The 26,128-nt window shown below is 36.8% G+C and overlaps 1 pseudogene; it reads right to left on the reverse strand.

Annotated features, from left to right (window-relative positions):
* Positions 1-7,342: 7,342 nt before the first annotated feature.
* Positions 7,343-8,836, reverse strand: LOC149022787 (epidermis-specific secreted glycoprotein EP1 pseudogene; annotated as a pseudogene).
* Between the last annotated feature and the right edge of the window lie 17,292 nt (positions 8,837-26,128).

Raw genomic sequence — 26,128 nt, forward strand, 5'->3', positions numbered from 1 at the left:
TTGGCCATGACTTTGAGAGTGCAACGGTTAATATTGTCTGAATGGTGGCTGGCTTTACAACTGGACTAAATGTTTCATGAAAGTCCACTCCTGCTTGCTAGTTGAACCCCTTGGCAACTAATCGTGCCTTGTATCTCTCAATGGAACCATCACTTTTTGTCTTGATCCTGTACACCCACTTACAGCCTACAATATTCATACCCTTGGAATAAGGCACCAAGTTCCTAGTTTGATTGTCTATCAAGGCTTTGTATTCTTTTTGCATTGCATCAATCCACTTTGGGTCTTTTGAGGCTGATTTGTAGGTTTTAGGTTCAGTTGGGATGTTGGAGATGGTGGTAAGAAAGATTTTGAGGTATTGGGTGTCTAATAGTGAGTAAAGAGAGAGGGGTTTTGGTTTGGCATAATTGGTTTTACTCCTAGTAATCATAGGATGAGATGGTTGGGGCTGTGGTTGGTCTATTGTTGGTGGGGATTGATTAACATCTTGGGTTGGATTTGCCATTGATATGGCTGGTGATGATGTTGTAGGGGTTGTTTGTGATGGTTGGTGGTTTGAAATAGGTGAAGAAGAATGTAAAGTGAGTGGAGGCACATTTGGTGGGGGTGTGTGGGATAAAAACAGGTAGAGAAATAAGTTTGATCGGTGGTTTGTTTGATGATAGGTGTGATGGGGGATTTCAAAAGCGAAATTCCTTTTCTTCAAAAATAACATGTCTAGATAAATATACCTTGCCAGTGTCCTTATCTAAGCATCTATAACCCTTGTGATAGAGACTATAACCAAGAAAGACACAAGCCTTGGACTTTGGCGATAATTTGTCTTCTATATAGGGTGTCAAGCTGAGGTAACAAAGGCAGCCAAAAACTCTCAATAAATAATAATCTGGTTTTAAGCCAAACAATGCTTCATGAGGAGATTTTCCTTGCAATACCGGTGTAGGTAACCAGTTTATTAAATAGACAACAACAATAAAAACTTCTAACCAATATTCTTTGGACATGTGAGCTTGGAATAGAAGGGATAAACCCATCTCTGTAATGTGTTTGTGTTTTCTTTTGAAACTCCATTTTGTTCTGGAGTATGAGGACATGAAATCCTGGATACAATGCCACATTCATCAAGATAGTTTTTGAAAGCTCCCCTTGTTAACTCTAAGGCTCCATCACTTTGAAAAAATTTAATAGAAGTATAAAGCAAGTTTTCAGCCATATTTTTAAAATGCTTGAAACAATGAATTGCATCATATTTAAATCATAGAGGATAAAACCAAGTATATCGACTGAAATCATCAACAAAAATAATATATGAATTGAATCCACTAATTGACAAAGTTTTAGTGGGACCCCACAAATCACAATGAATAAGCTGTAATGATTGAATAGTTCTAGTAACTGAAATAGAAAAGGGTAACTTGTGATGTTTGCTAAGTTGGCAAGCGTCACAAATTTTATTGGATCCAAGTGTTTCAAAGGAATTAAATAGGTCACTATTTCTCAAATGAGTAAGTACTGTAGAAGAAGGATGACCAAGCCGGTGATGCCAAATATCAGAAGGAGCTTTATTTCCATAAAGAGCCAAAGGAGGCACAACATTGGCCGAGAAAGAATACAATTTATCTTTGACTGGACCCTTCAATAGAGTGATGCCTGACTCCAAATCCTTAACACAGAAACCCCATGGAAAAAATTCAACAGAACAATTATTGTCAGATGTAAGTTGAGAAATGAAAATTAAATTCTTTGACAATTGGGGAACTATTAGTATGTCATTAAGAGATAAATGATTTGAATTTGCTTTCAAAGTTAAGGAGCCTATATGAGTTATAGGGAGTTTCTTACCATCACCAACTGAAACTGGTCTTCTCCTTTGTAAGTGGCAGATCCCTGTAGCATGGCTGGATCAAATGACATATGGTTGGTAGAACCTCCAATCGGGTATCCACTATGCATCATTCTGTGGTGTAATGTGTTGGGTATTTTGGGTACCATGTAAGCCAACATAAGGAATGTGAGGTGGTGGATTAAGATAATTTCAGCTCTGGGCATAACGGAAATAGCATCTATTGGCCAAATGGCCTTACTTAGAACATATTTGACATTTGAAGGAATTAGTTTTAAAGGTGTTTTGGTTTGGTTGGTTATAGGAATTTTGAGATCTTGGAGGGTCATTTGACGAATTTCGAAAGTCAGATCTAGGTGGGTTTCGGTTGTTGGGTGGATAGGAATTAATACTATTATTAGGCTGATTAAATTTAGGCTGATCTGTAACAAGTAATGCAGTAAGGGAATGAGAATCAGTTAAGATTGATTGGTGTTCCCATAGCCACGGCGTAACCGTTGCTCATGAGTAAGTAGTTTGGCCCTTAGGTTGGTAAAGGTAACGTGTCCTCCCCCCGCCCTCTCCGGGTCCCTTCGGCTCCTCCCTCTCTTTTTGTTTTTTTTTTGTGTTTTTTGTTTGTTTGTGTGCTCTCCTGTGTTGTTTTGTTTGTGTTTGTTTTTTTTGTTTTTGTTTTTTTGTTTTTTGTTTTCGTTCTTTTTTTTTTTTTTTTTTGTTGTTTTTGTTCTTTTTTTTTTTGTTCTTTGTTTTTTCTTTTCTTTTTTTGTGTCGTTTGTTGTTGTTCTCTTTTTGTTTCTTTGGTGGTTTGTTGGTCTTTTTGGGGGTCTCGTTTTTGTGGGTTTTCTGCTTCTTTGGGTTTCCTCTTCTTTGGTTGTCTCTGTCGGTGTTGCGTCTCTTTTTCTCGTTTTCCTTCCTCCCTCTTGGTTTTTTTTCTTTCTCTCTCTCTCCCTTTGTTTCCCTTGTGGCTCTCTGTCTCTTTTTTCTTCTCCTCGTCTCTTTGTCCCTCCTTGGCCCCCTTTTCTCTTCTGTTTTCGGTCTTCCTTCTTGTCTTCGGTCTCTCCCTTCGTTTGGGTTTGGCTCTGCCTCTTGCCTTTCCTCTCTCTTCCTCCTCTTTCCCTCCGTGTCTGGCGCCGGCCTTCCTCCCCTCTTTCTTCTCTCGTCTGTTCCCCTTCTCTTTGTGTTCGTCCTCTCCTTGCTTGTTGGTCTCGTGCTCTTCTTCGTTTTCGTTGTCCTTTTTTTTCTGTTTTCTCTTGTTTTTTCTCCTCCTCTTCGCGTTCCTCCTCCCTTCTCTCCTTCTCTGTCCTTGGGTCCTGTCCCTCCCTTGCTCCTCTTTTGCTTGGCTCCCCTCTCTTTTGTCTCTCTTCTCTTCGTTTCCTTTGCTTCCTTTTTCTTGGGGCTCTCGTCTGTCTTGGTTCTTGTTTGCCCGCTTTTCCCTTTTGGTTCCCGTTTTCCTGCTTCTTCTCGTCTGTCTGTTTGTTTCTTCCCCGGTTTCCCTCTCTGTTCCTTTCGTCTCGTCGTTTCTTTTCTTTGTCTCTTCTTCTCCGTCCGTGGTTGCGTCCTCTTCTTCCTCTTGTCCGTCGTTCTTGTCTTTCTCCTTTTGTCTCGTGCTTCTCGGTCTTTCCCGTTTCGTCTTCTCCTTCCTGTTTGGCCCGTCTCCTTTTTGTCCCTTTGTTTTCTCGTTTCTCCTGGTTTGCTTGGTCCCCTTCCTCTTCCTTCGGTTCCGTGGGTCTGGCTCTCCTCTGGCTTTTGCCCCGTCTCCTTGTTGTCCTCCCTCTTCTCCTCCTTCCTTCTCTCTTCTTCCCTCCTTTCCTCTCCGCTCCTTCTCCTCTCCTCCTGGTTCGTCCCCTCTCTCTGGCCCTTTCTTCTTCCTTCTCCGGTCTTTGCCTTCCGTCGTCGGTTTTGGTTGGTTTCCTTGGGTGGGGTAATATTTTCCACCAGTGATGATGAAAGTGAGATAATCCGAACCAAGACCATTTAATGTATATGCTACCAAGTCGAGTCATTTACCTTGTCATTGATTGCCGCTAAGGAATCAACGATGGACTTAATTTTGTGAAGATATTTTGTTTTTGTGTTTGTTTCTTTATCGATCATCTAGCAATTCATGCAGAAGATAAGTCCTTTGAACAATGGACTGTTGTTGGAAAGTTGTGCAAGAGAATCCCATACATCTTTCACTGTTTGAAGGCCAAGAATATGAGAAGAAAGAGACGGTGTGAGGGTGGCATTGATGCATGCTCAAACAAAATGATCATTCTTTCTCTATGTTTGAAATGCTGGATTCGGCGTTTGAGTTCTTCCAGTAGTGACAATTTGATTTGGCGTTGATCCAGTACCATCAAGATGATGCATAAGATCACAGGTAATAAAAATGGATTCTAATTGTTCTCTCCACATGAGATAATTTGCTCCATCAAGCTTGACAGAAACAAGGTTGGAGAGATTGGTAATGGGGAATGGAGTGTTAGCAGTGTCCATTGAAAATGTAGTGTTTTGGGGGGAAGAAAATCTCAAAACCTTAGCTCTGATACCATGAAAGAATGCAAAGAAAAATTTTAATTTTGATAAGTAGGTTGCTTACCTTGATGGGTAAGTCTTATGTATTTATAAATAAACATGGCTGTTGTACAAGATTCATTTACAATATTCAAATTTGAATTCAAAATTAAAAACTCGAATCCAAATCTAAAAACTTGAATTCAAAACTTGAATTCAAAACTTGAATCCAAAAATTGAATTCAAAAATCAAATTCAAACCATAACAAATCCGTTATGGTCTTTCATTGGTTAATGGAGTGGAGAGTGGGAATTTTTCTCCAAGCCGGGGTATCCGGCAAGGAGATCCCCTATCTCCCTTTATCTTCATATTGTGCTCGTAGGTTTTATCCACTATCATTGATGTAGCTGAAGGCGAACACTTGGTGCATGGTATTAAAGTCCACAATAGAGCACCCCCTATATCTCCCTATCTTCGTTGATGATTGCCTCCTATTTGCATAAGCAAATCTCCAACACATTTCTTGTTTAAAAGACAACCTCTCTTTATACTATAATGCTAGTGGATAGGAAATCAACCTCTCAAAATCTAGCATTACCTTCAGCCCAAATACTCACAATCGTATAAAGAGGTGGTTCTCTCGGGTATTGAAGATCAAATATGGAGCTTGTCCTACTAAATATTTGGGCTTACCCACAGAATTTGGTGTCTCAAAGAAAGATGTCTTCAGAGCTTTAGGGGATAAAGCAGCCAAGAGAATTGAAGGTTGGAAGTTCAAATTCTTATCACAGTAATCAACTCTCAATCATCATATGCACCCTCTCATTTCTCCCTTCCTGCATCCCATCAACTGATGACAAACTACTACTGGGGTGGAACTGTAGAGAAGAAGAGAACTTCATGGATCTCTTGGACAAGGCTTTGCCGTTCAAAAGAGAAGGGAGGCATGGGCTTTATGGGCTTTAGGGAACCGGTCTTGCAAAATACAGCTCTTTTTTCTAAAGTTGCGTGGCGCATATGGTCAAATCCTAACTCCCTTTGGGCCAAATTCATCAAAGCAATCTACTTCCCCAGATCCAATTTTCTTGGTGCAACCAAAGTAAGTAAAGCATAGTGGGCCTGGAAGAGTCTTATGATTGGCAAAGAAGTGCTCAAAGAGGGTCTCATTTGGCATATAGGAAATGGATTGTCAATAGATATTAGGGACTCCAAATGGATCCAATCCCTTCCTAACTTTTCAATTCATAGTCCAAAGCCCATCAACTGGGAGATCAATACTGTAGCAAACCTGATTGATCCAGTGAACCACATATGGAAAAAAGATCTCATCGAGCAAATGTTCTCTGTTACAGATGCAAAGGAAATTCTCAAACTATGTCTATGTTCAAGGGCAAGGGAAGATAAGTTGTTGTGGAGTGGGACTAAAAATGGTGTTTTCACCGTTAAGAGTGCTTATCACCTCCTCTCTAATATCAGGGACTCTCAAATACAGCATCAACCTTCTTCATCTCGACTCCATGAATAGGACTTGATCAAACCTGATACTTGGAAAACGATCTGGAACATCAAATCTTTGCAAAAAATCAACAACTTCATCTGGAAGTGTTGTGCTCAAGGTATTGCCACAGGGGCAAATTTGAAGAAGCGGAATATCCCCATTGATCCTAGCTACAAGAGATGTGGTCATCCTGAGGAAACTACAGATCCCTTGCTTTTTGAATGTCCATGCTCTCGTGCTGTTTGGTTTGGGTCCACTCTATCATTACAGACATTGCATTCTGAATCTCCAGAACTACCCCAGATTTTGACAAACTGGACTTTGAAAGTATTTCCTTCAAAATCTGAAAGAAAGGAAACTCTCTCACTGGTTTCCTTCATATAGTTGGCTAGAAATGAACTCACTTTTGGAATTCGGTCAACCACTCCAGAGGAGATAGTTGAACAAGCTCGGAAGGCCTTTTCTCAGCTTTGCTAAGCAAATCAAGGTCTGTTCTATCCTCAAGCAAATACCAATTTTATTCATCTAACCAAGTACTGGCTACCATTGGAGGCTTCCCATACCAAGCTTAACACGGATGCAGCCTTTCCCCTCAAAGCACAAAATGGAGGCCTAGGGTATATCTTAAAAGATATCAGAACATGGCTACCATCGTGGCATCCCCATTTTTGCAATATCAGAACATGGCGAATTCACATATGCACTAATGGGAGAAGCATTAGCAGTTAAGGAAGGAATCAAGTTTGCAGCCCAACAAGGATTTCTTCATTGCGAAGTGGAAGCGGACTATCTTTAGTTGGTGAATCTTTTCAATGACCAGAATCTTATCCCTCTGCTAGAGATTCAGGATATCATTGATGAAATCAAATTCATCTCAAGGGATTTTACATTTGTGAGCTTCACCCATATCAGTAGGACGCAAACAAGGTTGTGAATTCCCTAGCACAAAATGCCCTATCCTCAACAGGCTAGACAGTTTGGCAAATATCAAAATCTTGGCTTCTTGATCTTTGTAATAAGGATGTCTTGTGTAACCCCAGCTTTCCTTCTCAATAAAAATTTGAGTGTTACCAAAAAAAATTAAAAAAAATAAAAATATAAAGTGAAGAATTAAAAGGCTATGCCGATGTGACATGATAAGGCTAAGTGGTACTTGTGTGGATATCATTAGTTTTTTGTGGAAATTTTTGGATATTATTTTCCTCTTATGTCCTCCTACCTTTACATAACCTTTCATTGGAATAGAATATATTCAGACACCTTTCCTTCTTTTTTTTTTTGCGGGGGTAATCAGGCACCCTTCCTTTGATGAATTATATGAGTTGTTTATTAATATATTTCAATCTCCATTAATCAAGTCGGATAAGATTCTACTTGTTGAGATTTACCCTATCATCAGTTTTGTTTTTCTAATAACGAATGAATAATCAATACTTACAATTTGATAAACACAAAACTAAGTGCTGTTATTCGTTTTGGTTTTGCACATCATTGGAAAAAACAAAGCTTGAAAAAAAGACTTCCATACAAATGAACTTTCATTATATATAGCTACTGCACTACTCCTCCTTATTACAAGGGCAAATAACATGGAAAACATAAATTTATTTCAAACAACGATGAAAATGGTACAAGAAGCGAAGACCAAAGGAAAATAAAACAAAGCTTACTTAGAGTACTTAATGAAAGCAACATGAGTGTTATTTGAGACCTTAGCGAGAGTTCCAAGCTCAGGAGCCAACAAGCACTTTGAGGATTCTTCCCTGTAAAAGAAGCCCAAGCATCCACAATCCTTGTTACATTTGTCCCTGCATTCACCCACCTTCATTGGTCCATCTCCCTCTGTGTACCCGTTCATGAAGTGCTCCACACCCACAACTTTGTAATAATCAATAACCTTTGTGGACCCAGTACTCCTACCTTTGTTGCAAGTAGGCAACACAGGTGAAGCACAACTACTCTTGCTCCAACCGAGCATGCCCTTTTGAGTTGGGCAAGCCACACATTGATCATCTTCACAAACTCCCAATGACCCACATCTCGTAGGCAGCTTGCATTCACTCTCCCTCCCTTCCCTATCAAAGAGTGTATATGTGATCTCCCATGCCCCCCAATCAACTTTGTCGTAGTAGGTGTAGATCTTTAAGTTACCGTCATATCCCACTCTCAGCATAGAAAGAGTCGCGTTGTACTTTGGCCGGGCTAGAACAGAAGACCCAGAAGAGACATTGTTGAGCTCCTTGTCGAACGTCAAATCAAAAGCATAGCCTTCGTCCGTATCAGATGCAGAATTGAAGAGCAAACGTGTCAACGTTGCACCCTCTTCGCCTCCATTATAATAAAGCAATGGCTTGGCAGAATTCTTGCTCTTCATATACATGGCCCATCTCTTCTTCTCCAAAACAAAACTGAAAGCACCTTCAGAGCCATCGACGTAGGAGAGACGACTAACAAGCTTGTTAGGTCCCCCAGAACGAAGTGATTGACCCACCAAAAGTGTATCAGTTGGGTGATCAAAACTCTGCCACACAAACCTTCCCTTCTTATCATATAACACCAAGTTGCCACTGGAGAACAACCTTAGCCCAACGACACCTTTATTGGCGGTGCCAGTTTGCCATGCGACACTTCCGTCGGCATCAGCGAGAACGAGATTGCCGTCGGTGCCAAAGGTTAGAGTGGCATTTTCTTTAACTGGGTTGCCACGGTTGGCATCCCAAACCCAACGCATGATTGATTCAGAATGACGATTGCCCATTCGAAGGCCAAGAATGAAGGCATTGGGTGTGGTGTTATAGAAGCAGAGAGCAAAAGGAAATGTTTGGAGATCTGTAACACGGTAATTTGCATCGTACTCAACAGTGTACTCGCCAAATTCACCTTCATTTATGAATTTGAAGGTGTTGGAAGCAGGCACAGTTGCTAGAGCTGTTAAGGGTAAGATGGAAATGAGGAGAAAGAAGCTGAAGAACCCTATCGCAAGTGGAGTAAAAGAAGACATTTCGCTGGTGCCTGAAATCTGGAGAAGGAAAGCGTCTATTTATATATGCGGGAAGGCAGGAAGGTTCATGGTCTATGGACTTAGAAAATTTCTGAGAATGGGATATGGTTTGACAACCATTCAAGGATGGATGGCTTTTGCAATGAGAAATAAAGAATCGGAAACGCTGGCACAGGGCCCATGGCACGTGCGGTTTTCTTGGTGGCTGTTTTGGCACTTTGTGTGAGCAACTTTTGTAGATAAGGGACATAGGCGGCATATTTTATTTGGACTTCCAATGACCTATTTTTTAAATATTTGCAAAAGAAGGCAGCCAAACTGGACTCAAAGAGGAAAGGAATTCATAGATGAAAAATCACATGATGGACTGTAGGTGAACTTCATTTAACAATAAACAATGTAAACTTGCCTTTTCGGATATTGGTGTTTATTTTTTGGGTAACAACCTTTGCTGGTTAGAATACGGGCTTTCATCAAGTCCATTTTTGACAAATTGACCATCAATTTCTCTCTGGATGAAAAACACGCATCCATCAGCTACATCCAAATGTTCAGATTAAATTATTTTAATTTTCTAAATCTTATTTCAACATTTGGATATGACTGATAGACATGTCCTTAATCTAGAAGGAAATGAATAGGCCTAATAAAATTGTATAAGAATATACAATTTGAGATAGAAATACGAATGTCATAATTATAGTTCTGTTTTAATAAAAAAAATGAAGTTACTTTGGAGTTAAGTAGGATCACTATTAAATGAGATATCCGTATGATGATTATGAAGATTCTCCCACATGACCTATGTTCTTTTTTAGAAAGAATAAAGGAGATTATATTATATTATACTCTATAGAGAATTTAATAATTTATATTCTGAAATACCGACTTTTGTCTCAGTGATAACCGGTCACTACTTTCTATTCAACAACTCAATAAGAGATAGAGGTTCCCGAAGTTGATTGAGGAGAATGGAACCGTAGATCTATCTATTGGAGTTTACCTAGGGCAGAACCAAGATTCAACATTTTGGGGGGGGGGGGAAGGTGACCTTCCTGTTGGGGAAGCACTAATGTTTTTTGTCACACATATAAGACCCATTGGGGGTCTCACTTATGATTTGTTTTATTAAAGAATAGGCCCACATATATTTTGTGGGGCCCACACATATTTGAAATAAAAGGGTAACTTTTGATAATGATTTTCTACAAAATATAGGTAAATTAAAGCATCAATAAAAAATAATAAAAATAAAAAATAAAAACACATGACTTCAATCCTAAAAATTTAGATGCAAACCAAAAAATTTTTTGGTAAGATATGCAAACCAAAACTTTCTTTAGTGGGAGATGCAAACAATTTTTTTCCCAAGTAAGTGATGCAAACCAATAGTAGTTAGTTACCTTACTAACTATAGACATTTTATTAATAGTATAAAATCAAATAATAAAAATTGCATAAGAAATAAAGAAACAGAGAATATAAAATCATATAAAAAGAATAACAAAAAAAATGAGAAAAAAAGACAATAAATAAATTGAGAAATGTTACAAAAAATATTGATTGTGGATGCTCATCACCTCCAAATAGATAATACTTCCAATTGAAGATCTCAACCACCTCAGCATGCAATCTTAGGATTCACATTCTCATCTTAATTGAAGATCACAGTCATCTCAACACACAATGTTGACAGTCAATATTTCCATTCTATGCACCTTTTATATTAAGCAGCAATCTATCATTCCATATCAAGAACATTTTATTGTGCACACAAATCATATATTGTATTTCTTTGTAGACTTTAATGTTTCTATATTAGAGAAGATGTTACTTTTACTATAAATATGTAATGCACTCAACTCAATAGATAGTTTTGATTGATCTCATTCTAGTTTTCTTCTTTGTCCCTAATATAGTTTATTTATTTTATAATATGTTAACAGCACGACTCAGCTCAAAGTATTGCGCTTTGAGAAGAAAGACGACAAACTATGTATCATTATATTTTCTCCTCAAAGATGAAAAGTATGATTGACCTCTCCACGCGTTTCTATAAACAATGGAATTTGCCCTATCCATCTTGTAATGCAAGTGCATTGTGATTAAGGTATGTGATTTATTGAATCTAAAAATCAAACAAATTATAAGGCTGCCTTAACAATTATGGTTTGTCATCAACCAATCTCAACATTATGGTTTTATTTATTGTATATAGTGGTTGCTAGTTTTGCACCACAAATATCATTAGATGCTCTTGAAGTTGTAATATTTGGAACTGTAAATGAATACAGTCTACAGTTGCACATGAAATTACAAGATTTGAAACTATAAATGAATACAGTTCTGCAGATGCATATGAAGTTGCAAGATTTGAAACTGTAAATGAATACAGTTCTACAAATACATAAAAATTTGCAAGATTTAAAACTGTAAATAAATATAGTTCTACAATTTTTAAAATTGTCTCAATCGAAATTATGGTGGAAAAAATATTATTGATGAGCACTTACTAGAAATAAAAATATTTTTCAACTTTTCATGCTTCAAATGTGCTATTGTAATAGCAATATCATGAAAAATGTTTTAAAAGATATTTTGAATTGATCTTATGCTTCATTGTGACTAGCAAAATAATGAATTACTAAAGAAAAAAATTTTGAAGCCCATCCATTTCTTGAAGTGAATACAGTAATTCATGATAAGCTTGAAAGAAAACAAAATTATAATCAAAATTATGACTGTGGAAGTGAACGAGGCAAATGACAGAATAATTATTTTTCTTATAATGAAAACAAATAAGAGAATAATAAAGATTCTCAATGTGACTCTTCAAGGAATAAAGATACTATTTGTCATCGATGTGATATAAAATATAATTAGGCATGTATCTGTCGTATTCCACAATATTTCGTTAAGATTTGTCAAGCTTTAATTAAAGGAATGAAAATAATGTGGAGATAAATTGAACTTTCCAAAAATAATGATATTGAAACAAATTTTGCTTGTAAAGATGATGATTTTAATAGCTCACAAATATTACACATCTAAATGCTGCAAACTCCTTTGAAGATACGTTATTGGAGTTCAAATAAAAAAGAAACTGATATTATTTTAGTTGTTTATCTTAAATGTAATTTTCTTCCTTCTAGTTCTTTAATTTTAATTATGTTGATTTTATACATATTAATTGATGTATTTTATTTCATTTTAATGAATAATATGAATATTTCATAATGTGCTACAATGCATATTATACTAAGAGAATATATATATATATATATATATATATATATATATATATATATATATATATATATATATATATATATATATATATATATATATATATATATATATATATATATATATATATATATATATATATATATTTCTCTCTTATTATTTTTTGATATGCGGTTTATGTTCCAATTGCTCCATCACAAAGTACAAAATTAAGTTTCCAAATAAAGTTAGGAATATATGTTATATATGAATCTTCTTATATAATTCAATATATTACCAATGATTGAAAATTTATTTAAAGCAAACTTGCTAACTATCATTTTGATGAATTAATTTTTTCAACATGAGAGAGAGAGAATAAACAGTTGGAAAAATAGATTGATTGTAATGTGTGAAATTTGTAAAAAAACTTCATGTTCACATTATTCAGTGTTTTAGATCATCACACTGAGTAATGTGAACATGAAATTCTTTTACAAAGTAGTATGAATCAACTGCCAAATTTGTTGATCTGTCAAGAATTACTAAATCTCATATTTTAGCTGCAAATGCTCCAATTTGGGTTAATGTTCCAGCAGGACAATCTATCAATGTAAATGAAATTAAACCATGTTTAAAATGTGAAATGCCAATTAAATCCTAGAAAAATGAAAGGAAAAAATGATCAAGATGGTCATAATATGGAGACAATGGATTATAAAAATATTGAAGATATAACTTTTTATAAAACCCTATAATGGATTCAGGTACTTGAAAATAATAAAGAGATCTCGATTAGTTATGTCATTACAAGAAAAAGATGGAACAAAAAAAATAAAGTTGTCGACAACATTTTTGCATATTATGTTATTGTTGAAATATGCAACAAGACGAGGATCTTGAACATAAATTTGTTGATGAATGTAAATGAACAAATGATTGGCCAAAATAGAAAGACGCAATTCAAGCAGAATTGAATTCGTTTGAAAAAGTAAAGTTTTTTGACCTGTAATCCAAACATCTGAATGTATAAAACCAGTGGAGTACAAATGAGTTTTTGTGCAAAAATGAAATGAGAAAAAGAATAATATTGTGATATATAAAACATGAATTAATCACAATAATATTTGCAAAGGTCTGGCATTGATTATATAGAAACATGTTATCTTGTGGTAAATGCAATCATTTTTAGATATTTTATTAAATTAGTAAGACATAAGAAATTTGATATGTGTTTAATGGATATTATTACATTTTATTTATAAGGCTCACTCGAGTGTGAAATTTATATAAAAATTCCTGAAGGATTCAAAATACTAGAAACACATAAAATTCATAGGAAGTGATGCGTCCAAAATCTTCTCAGCCCTTAGATCTCCTCGTGATAACCTGCAAAACGAAAGCGTCAGACGTGGCCCGACCACTGGGGTCGGGAGTCCACCTCCAAAGGCTAAGTCAGTTGATGAAACTTAATCACAAACGGCTCTGCTAGAAGCACAGAGCTAAGGAATGAAAGACTGGGAAAGGTGATCTAGATCGTAAGCCTCTGATAGTTTACGTCTACCAGTGTGTATGTGAATCTGAGTCCCCCTTACCTCGTAGGTAAATAAGGTTTATATAGAGTGTTCCTTCGAATCTTCTTCGTTGGATGATATTCGAGCCTTCTTCGGATAGTCGTTGGATCTTAACAGTTAGATCCGTTGAGCGATAGACTTCTACTAGTTTGGACTAGTAGAGGACTCCTAAGATAACCTTTAGGTTATGTGATGATTATCCCCTTCATAATGATAAGCAACAGCCCTCAATTTGTGCCTGCCATCATTAGGGCAATTAACCTAATCCATAAGTTGGATTAGGGCATGTTTGTAGCTGAATTAGTTTTCTTCCTCAGCAAGCTATCTTCTGGATCCGGTTCGCTCGGGAGCGAGTCGATTCCTTTCGTCTCGACCGAGGTCGAGGATCAAACCAAGTATGAACCCGGTTCGATCATATTTTCTCCATATCAGGAAGTTTGTTCAATAAGACTTTAGAGATGATCAGAGCATATATGATATAATCTCCTTAGTGGATATTTACTAAATGAAGGAAATAAAAGTGATCCAATTTATTATTGTACCTTTATTAAATGATATGGATATAATTTTATTATAATAAGTGTATATGTTGATGACTTAAATATCATTGGAACTCTGAAGAGCTTATAAAAGTAGTAGACTATTTGAAGAAAGAATTTTAAATGAAAGATCTGGGAAAGACAAAGTATTGATTTGGTTTACAAATTGATCATTTGACGAATATAATATTTATTCATCAATCAACTTCTATAGAGAAGGTTTTGAAGTGATATTAAATGAATAAATACATCCATTGAGTATCCTAATGGTTGTAAGATCCCTCGATATAAAGAAAAGATTCATTTCAACCCTATGAAAACAATGAATAACTTATTGGTCTTGAAGTACCATATCTAAGTGTATTGGGGCACCAATGTATATTGCCAATAATATACAATCGGATATAGTATTTTCTATAAGTATATTAGTAAGATTTATCTCTTTTCCAATATGAAGACACTGGAATGTTGTTAAACATATATTTCAATACCTTCGAGGAATTATTGACATAATGTTATTTTATAAATGTGGACATCAAGTTACTTGTTATGCAGATCCAAGATATTTATTTGATCTACATAAAACTAGATCTCAAACAGACTATTTATTCACAAGTGAAGATTAACTATTTTATGGTGTTCAACAAAACAAACTATAGCTATTACTTCTTCTAATCAAATAGAGATAATAGTGATTCATGAAGTAAATTGACAATATATTTGGTTAAGATCAATGATATAACACATTCAGGAAGCATGCGGTCTTCTACTAGAAAAAAGGGCTTTCAATAATATTATATAAAGATAATGCTGCATGTATAGTTCAATTAAAGGGATGATACAACAAAGGAGATAGAACGAAATATATTTCATCAAAAATCTTTTTCATTCATGATTTTCAACAAAATGATGAAATCGATGTTCATTGAATTCATTCAAGTGATAATATTGGCGAGTTATTTACTTGAAGCATTGCTTCAAATTTTGAGAAGCTGGTATATGATATTGGAATGTGCTTATTCAATGAGGTTATCATTAGGTGAAGTAAATTACGTGTTGCACTCTTAATTTTCCCTTCACCAAGATTTTGTCTCACTGGGTTTTCCTAATAAGGTTTTTAATGAGGCAACTACCAATATGTGTTATTTAGATATGTATACTTTTTTTCCTTCACTAAAGTTTTTTCCCATAGGGTTTTTTTAGTAAGATTTAACGAGGTACATTATCTATTGATGGACATCTAAGGGGGAATGTTATAAATAATATTGATTGTGTATGTTCATTACCTCAAAATAGAAAATACTTCCAATTGAAGATCTCAACTACCTCAGCATGCAATCTTAGTGATTCACATTCCCATCTTAATTTAAGACCACAATCATCTCAACACACAACGTTGGCAGTCAATATTTCCACTCTATGCACCTTCTATCTTGAGCAGAAATCTATCATTCTATATCAAGAACATCTTATATTGTGTACAAGAATCATATATTGTATTTCCTTGTAGACTTTAATGTGTCCATATCAGAGAAGATGTTACTTTTACTATAAATATGTAATGCACTCAACTCAATGGATAGTTTTGATTGATCTTGTTCTAGTTTTCTTCTTTGTCTCTAATAAAATTTTTTTTTTCTTATAACAAGAAAGAGAAAGAGTACATAATCATGGAGAAGATTTTTTTCAAAATTTTCCTTAACCATGCTTATAGAAAGGAAGAAATAAATAGGAAGAAAAGAGGAGAGAGCAGATAGGAGAGCATAAAAAGGGATAGAGGAGTTAGTTTCTAATTGGGAATGACATTTTGAATACCTAATAAGATTATTTTTTCAAAATTTTCCTTTAACCCATGAAAGAGAAGAGAATAAATAGGAAGAAAAGATGAGAGAGAAGAATAAATTATAGTGATTGAGGAGTTAGTTTTTAATTAGGGATGACATTTATACTGATTATTTATCTTTAAAAATTGTTCTCAATATTGTGGGGGGCCAAATAGTGATATTTCACATGTGGGAAGAGAAAAAACTGAAAAAATTAAAGGAATTAATATAAAAACTGGAAAAATTAAGGGAATTATATAATTTCTTTAAAAATCCAGGGAGGGCCCCGGCCCCACTGTGGTTCCGCCCCTGCCAGAGATGAAGAAGGTATTCATCTACTAAATGATTTCCATCGATTCCTGGGGATTTGCAGCTCAGGAAATGCAATAAGAAGCATGGCCAATGCAACCGGCATCTTGTTCCTTTTGGAGGATTTGTAGCTCAGGTTGAAGATAGACGAAGGAACAAATCTTTACCCAATATTATAAAATTAATTCTACTAAGTTATTAGATTAGTGCTTCATTCCAAACTCTGCTATGACAACTTGTCTACTTGAAAAGATGGAGTTTGAGTTGAAATAGTTTATTATCCATGCGCAAGTCTTTGTTGTATTTTCTAAAGAAATTTCACATTCGACGCTTTGTTTACAAAAGAATAATGCTGAGAGAATTTTGCAAATTCAAAAATATGCAAAATTGAACTCAAATTGCTAAGAGCCCATAGGTTATGGTTCTTTGACTTGGTCTCTCACCCCCCCCCCCCCTTCAAACTCTGCATCGGTAGGTGCATGAGTTTGTTTATGTGCTTGAAGAATGCTTTTAATGTTATTCCCTTAGTAAATACATTTGCAAATTATCCTTTGATTGAACAAAGTGTACTTTAGGATGTTGTTTTAGACAAGGTCTCGCACAAAATGATGAGTCCACTTCTATATGTTTTGTCCAAACATGTAGCACTGGATTTGGAGTCATTTGTGTTGTACATAAATTATTGCAATAAATCTCTATCTCTCGTGGAAGTTGTACTTGCAATTCCCGCAAAATATAAGCAAGCTATAGTGACTTAGATGTTGTGATTGCTAGCGATTTATACCCAGCTTCCATACTTGATGTCTTAGAAGACCATGAAAGTAAATTGTTACCGCGAAAAGTGTAGAATCCACTAGTTGACGCACTTGTAGGATCCACTAGGAAATTGATATCTTGGAAGACCATGTAGAATCCTTGTGCCCAATCTGCATCAATGTAGGCAATCATCAAATTAAGGTTGGTTACACCTGCGCCAATTGATGCTTGACATAAAGTAATATATGTTTTGTTGCTTGTAAATGTTCTTTTGTGGACATTGCATGAATTACACACTTGTTTTTATACGTAGGAGATATCTAATTCAATGAACGTCATCTATTGTAAGGCTCCCTCCAATTGCCAATTGTCGTGCTTGGTATTGTGCACCGCTTCAAAGTTGCCGTACCTTTATATTTTAGTAGATCTAGGGAGTATGTACTTTGGGTAAGTAAAATACCACTTGAATTTTAAGTAGCCTCAATATCTAAGTAGAAATGCAATTGACCCCAAATCATTCACTGCAAATTCTTTGCACTGGCTTTGAGTCGCCTTCTAAATTGCAGCTTTATTGGTACCTGTTAGTATTGTATCATCTACATATAATAGTAATACTGTCATTTTACCCTGGGTTTTGCATGTAAACATGGAAGTATCGACCATGCTTTGCTTGTAGCTTTCTCCTTTTAGGTTTGTTTTGAACCTATGAAACCAAGCTTGTGATGTTTGTTTGAAACCATAAATTGTCTTTTGTAGATGTCAAACATGAGCTGGTTTAGGTTTGGAGATAACCCCCTTTGGTTAGTTCCATAGAAACATCTTTGGATTAGATGCCATTTAGGAAGAAGTTTTTTACATCAACTAGATGCACTGTCCATGGTTTTGAGAATGCAACAGTTAACACTATTCGAATGGTGGCTGGCCATGGTTTTGAGAATCCAATAGTTAACACTGTTCAAATAGTGGCTGGCCATGGATTTGAGAATCCAATAGTTAACACTATTCGAATGGTGGCTAGCTTTACAACTGGACTAAAGATTTATCAAAAATTCTCTAGATCGGCTGCTCCTATGACCAAGCTAACTAGAAAAGGAGAGAAGTTCATTTGGAGTGGGGCTTGTGAGAAGAACTTTCAAGAGTTGAAGAAGAGACTGAAAAATGCCCCGATGTTGATAGTATCAGATGACTCTGGAGGTTTGACGATTTATATTGGTGCTTTAAACATTGGTTTTGCTTGTGTTTTAACGCATCATGGAAAGGTAATGGCTTAAGCCTTGAGACAGTTGAAAGATTATGAACACGACTATCCAACTCACAACTTGGAGTTGGCAGCTGTGGTTTTTGCTTTGAATATTTGGCATCACTATCTAAATGGAGAAATAATTTCCATCCACACAAATCATTAGAGCCTAAAGTACTTCTTCACCTAGAAAGAATTAAATATGAGGCAACATAGGTGGTCAGAGCTGGTGAACAACTATGATTGTGACATCCAATAGCATCCTAGGAAGGCCAATGTGGTTGCTTACGCACTTCATAGAAAGAGCAGTCATGAAGAGATTCTCTTAGCAAGCTGCTTCTAAATGCAATCATGAAGTTGGAACTCGAGATTGTGCCAGAAGGGTCTGATGTAATACTTGCAGCTATGTTAGCATGTCCAACCTTGAGAGATAGAATCATAGCTCTGCAATCCTCAGATCCAAAATTGAATGAGGAGATTGAGATGATTTCTTCTAATCCTTTGAAAGAGTCATATTTTCTCATGTCTACTGATGGTGCATTGACTTATAGAGGAAGAATGTGTGTGCCTACTGTGGAAGAACTTAGAAATGAGATTTTGAGCGGAGCACATCAGTCAATGCTCACAGTACATCTTGGAAGTACCAAGATGTATAGAAATTTGAAAGAGCACTACTAGTGAGTAGGATTAAAGAATGATGTGAAGATTTTGTGGTCAAATGTAGCATGTGTCAGTGAATTAAAGCCGTTAGACAGCCGTCGTAAGGTCTTCTTCAACCACTTCCTACTCCTAGTTGGAAGTGGGAAGACATTGCCATGGATTTTATCACGGGCTTACCTCATACCAATAAAGGAAATGACATGGTGTGGGTGATTGTTGATAGACTAACCAAGTCAACACATTTTATTCCTAAGAAGATCACTTACACTATGGATAAGCTGGCTAGACTTTATGTGGATAATGTGGTGGGATTGCATGCCATACTAATAAATATTATATCGGACAGAGATCCAAGGTTCACCTCTTATTTTGAAGTAGTCTGCAAAAAGCATTGGGAACTCAATTGAACTTGAGTAAGTCTCATCATCCACAATTGATGGATAGTCTGAGCAGACTATTCAGATCTTGGAGGATAAGCTCTTAGCTTGTGTGGTGGATATGGGTGGAAACTAGGATCTACATCTAGCCTTGGTAGAATTTGCTTACCACAATAATTACCAATCAACTATTGGCATGGCACCCTTCAAGGCATTGTATGGACAGATTGGCAGGACTGCTTTGTACTGAAAAGAAATTGGTGAGCAAAGGATTTTTGGTCTAGAGATGATTGAAACGACAAGTGCGATAGTTGATTGGATCAGAGATAGGATCAAGACAACATAGTCCAAGAAAAAGTCTTATGCAAACAAAAGAAGGATTTATCTTGATTTCCAAGTTGGAGAAAAATCTTTTCTAAAGGTATCAGCTATAAAAGGGTTGATGAGATTCAATATCAAGGGAAAACTCAGCCCAAGATACATTGGACATTACGAGATTATTGAAAACCCTATTGCATACCGGTTAGCCTTACAATCATCATTGGCAAGTGTGCATGATGTATTCCATGTGTCTATGCCACAGCAATGTGTGGAGAATCGAAGCACCTTCTACAAGTAAGGACCCGAAGGTTTAGGTGCAGATCTCACCTATGAAGAAGAGCCAATAGAGGTTTCGGATTGCAAGGATAAGCTACTACAGAATCAGACCATACCCTTGGTTAAGATCTAATGGAATAATCAAACCCCAAGGAAGCATCTTGGGAGAAGGAAGATGAGATGAGAGCGAAATACCCCTATCTCTTTGGAAACCCAAGTACGCTTCAAATTTTGAAATTACCTTTAAGGGGGGAGGAATGTGAAATCCCCTAGGATCTTAACCTAAAACCCATCCTATAGGTTCAAGAATCCAAAATGCGAGTAAAAGGCAGTTGTGGGGCATCCAAGTAAAGACCGTTTAGATCAAAATCTGAACAAATGGAATTGGATGGTGGAGATGAAGAATCTGGAGTTTTACTAAGTACTGAAAGAAGATCTGACACAAATGTGGATGGATTGGGAAGGTGGTTTAATCATTCATAGTCAATGTTTTTAAAAGGTCCCCAAGATCAAGTAAGACCCTCTTGAAGTGTGTGCTAAGTGGTATAACAATGCCACGAAGCAACCACCCAAGAAACACCACTGTTGGAGCAAATTCTAGAGGTGGGTAGATTAGGTGGGAGGCCCCAGAAGACCACCGTGGGTGATCCACAGGTGAAAATGGTTATCTTTGGGATTTTATTCTATAGACCCCTATTTAAAGTCGTTTTTGCCCTAAATTGGATTACTTTATTCCCAGAAGTCAGTAAACGTCAATACACGTCAGAGAAGTCGTTTCAAAGAAGGAGAAAGCTGTGGAATTGATATGAAGAGTGTTCCGATTTTCTAACGGCAAAATTGAAGGTTAGTTAATTCATCCATCCTAATAATTCGTCTCTTCTGATTCTATTGATGGAGAAAACCTTGATAGAAGATTGATTTGATCTAGAGAACCCAAACCCTAATTAGATCTAGCATTACGGGTGATTCTCAAATCACTCAAGAATGCTGAACTTTCCTTCATGGAAAGATTTCAGAAAGACGTAGATCATGATTTGTTTGATTATTGTTTAAAACTTGAGATCTAGATCTGTTTAGGTGATTAGACCTTGTTTGGGATGTTTTTGGAAAACCTTAATCGTTATGAAAGTTGTTAGAAACCAAAAAGCTAAGTTGCTGTGAAATCCCACCTACCCCTAATCCAAAAATCCTTAGTGTAGATCCGAAGACCCGAAGTGAAGGAAGAAGACAGTGTGAGCCATCCAATTTTGAACCCATTAGGTCTAACCCAAAACCCATGGAGATTGATGGTGGAGCTCCCCATTTGGAAATCTTACCTGTTTTGGAGATTCAACTGCACCTTGATGATGAAGAGCTTGGTTGATGGACTTGAGCCCTAGCTTGACATATTTTAGAAGGTCCCTCAATGCTAGGTAAGTCACTTGTTTGAGTTGGGAGAAGACCCTCTAGAATTTTGAGGTTTGGAGCTTGAAAACCCTATTTTTGGGCTTGCTATCAGTGTTGGTCGATCATCCTGATAGACCAAACGAGAGACTAACAGGGTCCAGGGCAGTTTTGTAAAACTCTGTTTTTTAGGGTTTTTTATGCTCTATATATTAGAACTTCATGGATTTCAGCCCCATTATATTCCTAAGCCTCTAGAGAATGTGGGAAACCTCTCTCAAGCACTCACATTGGAGTTGTGGAAGATCCTCATCAAATCCTCAAAACTTTTTGGCGAATCTTCTTCCTTAAGGTTGGTATTCATTCCTACTCTCACTTGATCTACTCTCCTATTGAATTTTTCTATTCTCTGTGATTAGGAGGATTATCTTATGTCATTCCCATGACTGATCTTCCAATCCCTTATGTTTTAGAGTGGATATCTATATACTCTATAACTTTGTGAATCTCCACATGATGATTTCAAAGGGAAATCAAGAGTGATCTTCATGATTGATTAACCATTCTAGGTTTTTGATTTCTAAAGCATGCTAGATTCATTCCCATGATTATTTTTATATATGATCTATTGTTCTTTTCTCTCTAGAGTGAATCCTCATTCTCTCTAGCCTTTCAGTAGAATTCATGAATTGATTTTGGTAAAACCTAGCTTTTGATTAAATTAGAATTCTACTCTTATGATCATTGTTTATGCCTAATCTATGCGAGATAGTCTTACTTTACTATTATAGAGTGTCCCTTAAAATTTCGGAGTGTTCCAAATCCCAGAAGTTGAGTTTCTGATAAAAAATTGGGGTTTATGTCCGTACAGAACAATTGTCACGTCCTCCCAGCCGGTACCCTATCTGGCATACCCGAGAGTGTGATCCACAGCCCGAAGATCAGGTATCGAGTGATCAGCCTCCCACATTCACAATAACATAATCATGAACAATCATAATAAAAGTGCGGAAGATAAACCATAAATCCAATAAGGAAAGAATGAATCATAAATAAATCAGAATGATAGATATAATCAGAGTATCAAACAGATAAGTAAAGTGAGGCAAAAATCCCACTTTACAACCAGCGGAAAAGTAGCTCTAAAAGATAATAAACTAGACAAAATCTAATCCCAGTAGCAAGTACATTGGGTAACTAAATTGTTCTCCACTTTATAGACAACATCCTTATAAGTGTAAATCTCATAAATGGCACAAGGACGCTTCCACTCAATGGTCGGACTAAGCATCGTACGGAGCATAACCACTCGTGGGATCTTCAGTGTAATTGTGGTAACCGCAATCACCTTCCTGGAGATATGCCTCTTCGCCTTGCGCTTCTTCATAGGGACCGTCATAGTATTCAAGACTGCAGGATAGTCTAACAAACATTGTACAATAAAGGAATGAGTTTCAAAGAAACTCGAGAAGGCGATTAAATCCATAATATCATAAATGGCATGATTTCAGAACAACCATAAATGCAATATGATATGAGACAAGCAATGAATGAATGAATCTAACTCTATGTATGCTGGTCTCTATTGGCAGACATGCTTTAAGTCATAGCACCGTACTTCTTTAGGAAGGTCCGCTCACATCCTCAACCATTTAAGATATCTTGGATTCTCTCACGGATCATTTCACCGGTCTTGAGCAGCCGATTGGTAATGGGTCCTTCATCCCTCAGGACAAACCATGGCAGGGGGTTAAGTCAACACACTCTCTCACAACCATTTGGCATAAGTATCGGCGCATGTCAGGGTAAAACCTAGCCAAATGCAAGTCTTCTACTTAGTTACATCAAGTCAGATCCAGATACGTCCATTCCTCGTCCCTGACGATCCTTTCCGGTATCCTTCACACTAGAGTCCTCATAGTCCCTAACTACGGACTCATCAACCCTATTGATCATCCACATATGGTAAACGGGAAGCTCTCACGTCCTCTCACGGGTTGGTTACCGGTCTTAAGCGCCCGTGAGCCCAAGTCTAACCATATGCAACCCTACCAATAAATGGCCCCCACAATGTGATTCCTGTCCTCTCACGGGTTGGTTACCGGTCTTGAGCGCCCATGAATCCCCATTGCTACCACGGGTCGTTCGGTCTCAATACCCCTCCGATTAGGGTCTGACATAACAGGACATCCTAGCCAAACACTACTAGACAATCCTAGATATGTCATCCAACAGTTTAGGAAGGTGTCCAGAGGGCATCTCCGGAAACATCCCATAATATTCCCGTAGTAGTCCAAGGACAGAAGTGTCAAAAGGACACCTCTCCTTTCCAAACCATACTTAAGCATACACATGCATCAATTCATATCATCACATATATGGTAACTTCATATATGGAAAGAAATCAATAATTACAATCACTTGCATATAATTGGTAAGTAAATCATACATGAATCGATTTAAGCAATGCTACTGTAATCAAGGTTATGTAATAGTAGTATATCATTGTAGGAATCTAATTTAGGAAACATATCAATGATATTCAAATATAGAAACTAGATTCATGCTATCTATGTAATTAAGGAAATAACCATCCTTACCTTTTATAACTCGCAAAGGAATCCTAAGAAGTCAAGTAAGATCTTGGCAAACTTGAGAAGAAGGTCCTAAACAAGTATATACAACATATTAGGAAATATCCCTAACAGAAAAGATACCAAAACATCCAACACGGACCAATCTGCGAGTTGCTTGAACTCATTGGTCGAGTGGATTGGTCGACTGGTCCAACGACCAATGCGATACGAAAGAGCCCAAAAAAACAGAGTTTTAAGATATGAAATCTGAATTTGGTGGTTCAAAAGGGTACTAATCAAGGGGTAAACTACATCAGTAGTATTCTAACATATAGGGGACCTCAAAACACCAATCAAATCAAGATATCAAGATCCAAATTAGGAAACAAAAAGTTACCATAATTAGATCAACCATGGATCTTGATGAATTTGAATTAGAAAACAAAGACAAGAACAATAGGAGGATGGATCATTGCTTCAGGTAAAGGTATCATGAAAACATACTTAGATCTTCAAGGAACAAGGCTTAGAAGCATAAATCTAAATAAGGAAATAAAACCTACCATATATGTAACTACCATGCATCATGAAGAACACATAGTATGGTAGAAGAGAACAACTAGAAATTTATAGATTATGGATCATGGAAGGAAAACACAGTAATTAACTACTAATATGATCAATATAGAAGATCCAAAGAGATCAGAATTCAAATCAGAAGTTTAACAAAGATTAGATCATGGTTTGATCATGATTCCCTCAAAAGCTTGCAATGATCATAGTTAAGATCATTGTTCTAGCCTCAAATCCTTAGGATGATCATGAGAACATGTTCAGAGATGTTTGCAACAGAGAATGCAGCATCTCTTCTACTGTCTCAACTCAAAAAGGAAAGAAAAACAAAGATGGAGGAGAAGAAGAGAGTGTAGACATACCTTTTGATGCAAAAGGAAGAGTTTCGACGAAGATCCGTCAAGAAAATCACCAAGGATGCAAGGGAGATGACTTGCAGAGGTCTTTGGTTCGTTCCAAGGAGTTTGGAGGTAGCAAATACGAAGTGGACTCGAGATTGGACTTAAATAGAGCAAGAAAAACCTAATTGCCAAAGACAGCACTCATTGGTCGAGTGGATTGGTCGACTGGCCCAGTCGACCAATGCTGACAGCAAAACCAAAACAGGGAATTGAAGGCCCAGATCAAATCCAATCCTAAAGGGGTTTTGCACACAAGTCAAGTGACTTACCTAATAGGTAGAATTGCATTCAAACCAAGATAGAGAGCACTCCAAGTCCATCAACTAATCAGATCTTCATCAGGATTCAGTTTCCATAAATAGAACTTCATCATCAACTTTCATGGATTCAAAGCCAGACACCAAGTCCTCCACTGGGATGGCCCAAAGCTGACTTCTCACTTTACTTCGGGTCATCGGACCTACAAATAACAAGGTTTCCGGGTCAAGGTTAGGGCTGGGTTTTACAACAATGTTGGTCGATCACCTAGTCGGTCACCTGACAGACCAACAGAGTTAGTGAAATTTTCTCTGTTTTGCTTCTGTTTCCTCTCCGATCTTTTGGATTTGTTTCTTATGACCTATACATGTTTGTTTAAGCTTGTTTAGGTGATTTTGGTCTTGTTCTCTGATCTCTCACTTAAAGTTATAGATTAGGAATTTGAGGTGAGTACGTTCATTCACAATATGCATATTTACATGCCTTGTTATGATATGACTTGAATGTATGATTTAACTAATGTAGTTTCAATTTCTTTACATTATATTAGTTCTGTAATTACAGTAGCATATTCATATTATGATTTATATACTGGAATGGAACATAAATGATATGAATGTGAATTTGACTTGATTGTATGATGTATGGAATCATGATATGATGTGAATGCCTAGGTTGTAGTTGTGGAATGGGGAATGCCCTTTTGGCGTTTCTATCTTTGGACACCAATGGAGGTGGTATGGGACACTTTCCTATGGTGCCCCTTGGCATTTTCCTTGACTACTAGTTGACATACCTAGGATTGGTCTATAAGTGTTTGGTTAGGGAAACCCATGTCATATCTGACCCTATTGGAAGGGGAATTGAGACTGGTGACTCATGGCAGCAATGGGGATTTGTGGGCACTCAAGACCGGTAACAAACCCATGAGAGGACATGAATCACATTGTGGGGGCCATTCATTGGTAGGGTTGCAGTAGTAGACTTGGGCTCATGGGCGC

This window comes from Hakea prostrata, chromosome 3 (genome assembly GCF_041222555.1).
Source record: "Hakea prostrata isolate BN-2017 chromosome 3, UWA_Hpros_2, whole genome shotgun sequence".
NCBI lineage: Eukaryota > Viridiplantae > Streptophyta > Magnoliopsida > Proteales > Proteaceae > Hakea > Hakea prostrata.